The sequence below is a fragment of the Peromyscus eremicus genome, chromosome 2 (genome assembly GCF_949786415.1).
Source record: "Peromyscus eremicus chromosome 2, PerEre_H2_v1, whole genome shotgun sequence".
Classification (NCBI taxonomy): Eukaryota; Metazoa; Chordata; class Mammalia; order Rodentia; family Cricetidae; genus Peromyscus; species Peromyscus eremicus.
The window spans coordinates 135,114,981-135,117,667 of NC_081417.1; the positions used below are offsets into that span (position 1 = coordinate 135,114,981).

The following is a 2,687-nucleotide window of genomic DNA, read 5'->3' on the forward strand; positions in this document are numbered from 1 at the left end:
ATGAAGCTGACACACTGGAGAAATCACAAGAGCCCAAGAAGAGATAGAGAGATGATGGGGAGATGCATCAGCTCCCTGAGATCACCTTGCAGAGACAAGCCAGCCCCACCTTGCCCCGCCGCAATTCCAATGACTGTACTAAGCTTGCCCTGTCTTGCGGCAGTCCCCAGGACCATAATGAGTGCTTCTACTATCACATCTTAGGATCATTTGTTATGTGTCCTAACTGGAGCAGTGAGTCTGGTGGGGTCCTCATCTTAGGTGGCCTAGAGCATCCCTGGCAGGTGTTGCCAGCAGCAGGGTGTACTTTCAGACTCTGATTTTAGGCTTTGGACTTTGGTTTAGTTTCTGATCAAGCTCTGGCTAGAACTCCCTGGGGCACTTTCCATGAAGAAAAGTTCTGCAAAGCAGCGTGAGTGAAGGGAGAACTCCAGCGTGGCTGGTTTGACAGATCCAGCTAAGGTGCATCACCTCACACAAACAACCCGTGCGCTCACCACCAGGCTGCATCAGTGCACCCAAGCGGTTCCCAGATGGGTAGTTACAGAGACTACAGCCAGGTCTGTTAGGCCCACACTGGCTTCCCATGGTTCTTAAAACCCAACTCTCACTTGGCATGAATGCATAATGAATGCATCCTCACCAAGAGAACTTTGACTGTGCCAGGCAAGAACCAGGCAAGGTGTCTCCATTGAAGGAAGTTCTGGTTTTGATTTTTTTTTTCCCAAGGCAAGGTCCTTCATATATATATATATATATATATATATATATATATATATATATATATGTATGTATGTATGTATTCCCAGGTTGATCTTGAACTCACTATGTAGCTCGGGTTGACCTTGAACTGCTGATCCTTTTGCCTCCGCCTCCCAAGTGCTAGGATTACACTGTGCACCACCACACCTTGTATGTGATGCTGGAGAGAGTTAGGGCTTTGTTTATGCTATGAAAGCACTCTACCCCAGTCCTTGAAGGAGCTTCTGTAAGTACCCTAGTTTTGTGCATGAGCAGAGATCATGGACCAGAGAGGGAAAGTGGTATGGACTAGGGCGCCCAGCAACGGGACTTCAGAAACTGAGTAGGTGACCATGCTAATTCAGCCCCTTACAGGAGTCTCACTCATCTTCCCAAACTCCCTAGCAGAGCGCAGTTGGCACAGTACCAGGGTGGCCCTGACCTGCCCAGCCTGGAAGGTGATGCACTTATTTTGACTGGGTGCGAGGTCTTCTTCAGGGATCAGAGTAGTGGGCTCTGCAACCTTGGAAAGTCATGTCCTCTCTGGGGGATGCTGGGCTTGAAGATCTCTGAGTCCCCTCCCCAGCCTTGTCATGAAGAACTGCCTCCCCCCACCTCATAGCAAATATCCACTCAGGTTATAGCTCCTGTTTGCAAAGCGAGCTACACAGATGCCTTAATTAATTATTCAGGCTGACATCTCCAGCTCCCAAATCACAAGGTTGAGAAGAGATCATAGGAATATAATCAATGTGAACTTGAGTGATAATCACTGGTCCCCGGGTGGAGCAAAGAGAAGACAACCCTCTAAATTGGTCTTTCTTCTTCTACTTTGGCCTCGATTCTGCCAGCGGACAAGATAAAACCGCCCTCCTTTAATAATTAATGAGTAGGCACCGGCGCCCCTGGCCTGGGCCCCCAGGAGGCCTCGCGCGATGGCTGTGCCTCCTGGAAGCCAGAGCGCGTGTGCACAGCCACGTGCGCCAGCCTGGTCTGGGGCGCAGCACTGAGTCACAGCGGCTGACCCAGCAAAGTGCTGCGAGTGTGACCGGAATGAAGGGTTGCTCTGTCTGTCTCCGAGGTGGCGTGGCAGATCAAATCACAGCGGATCAGGCGCCGAGATGTTGCCTTGCTCTGAGTGACAGAAGTTAATAATTAGTGACAATGATTGACAGATACACTCCATCTGCTGCTCCGACGCCTAGGAGCAGTTATTCCACAACTGTCTGCGGGCACAATGAACTCCCCCGGGAGCGCGGGCTGCCCCGTGATTGACAGCTGCCTCCAAGAGAGACAGGCCACTGACGGAAAGTCGCTGTCAGCAGAAGCGCTCAGTCCCCCACCCCCTCCTCCCCGTGTTCCCGCCGAGGCTCACTCGCTGTATACATTTATTCTGTTTCATTTATCATGTCAGCCGCGGTTTTAAATAGATTACTAGCTATCCTGTTTTTTAACTGGAGAGTTTTCTACCCGTAAATTAGAAATATCCACGTACGTGGCGGGCTACTTCCTGGGACTCAAGGCTTCCTCTTGTTCTCTGCGTGGATCCAGGAGAGGCAGCAGGAGCTTCCAGGGTTTCGGATGTACCGAGTCCTTCTGTCATAATCAAAATGGAATGTTTAACCAGAAGCCCTGCAAAATGGTGCTGAGCACTGAGGGGCAAACTTGGGCTCAAAATTCCAAACTAGAATCTGAAAGCAACACCCCCCATCCCCCCAACACACACAACCCCGGAGATAATAAGCATGTTTCTAAGCCTGGATTTCAGTGACTTAACTTGTAACAGTTGCTCCTTAATTTTGTATGATATTTACATTTTCAGACAGTGGGGATTCTGGGGCTATTCAGAATCCAGTATTCCCAGGGCAATCTGTTTACTCACTTCTGGATTTATGGTCAAAATCTGGTGCTAACTAGTTAGGTAGGTAATCTTAAGTGAGGGTTAT

At 49.6% G+C, this 2,687-nt stretch overlaps 1 long non-coding RNA gene across 1 annotated transcript; it reads right to left on the reverse strand.

Annotated features, from left to right (window-relative positions):
- Window positions 1-1,463: 1,463 nt before the first annotated feature.
- Window positions 1,464-2,342, reverse strand: LOC131905147 (uncharacterized). The gene is made up of 2 exons (XR_009377857.1): window positions 2,237-2,342; window positions 1,464-1,875 (listed from the first exon to the last, which is right to left on the reverse strand). It is a non-coding gene; the product is annotated as an uncharacterized LOC131905147 (long non-coding RNA).
- Between the last annotated feature and the right edge of the window lie 345 nt (window positions 2,343-2,687).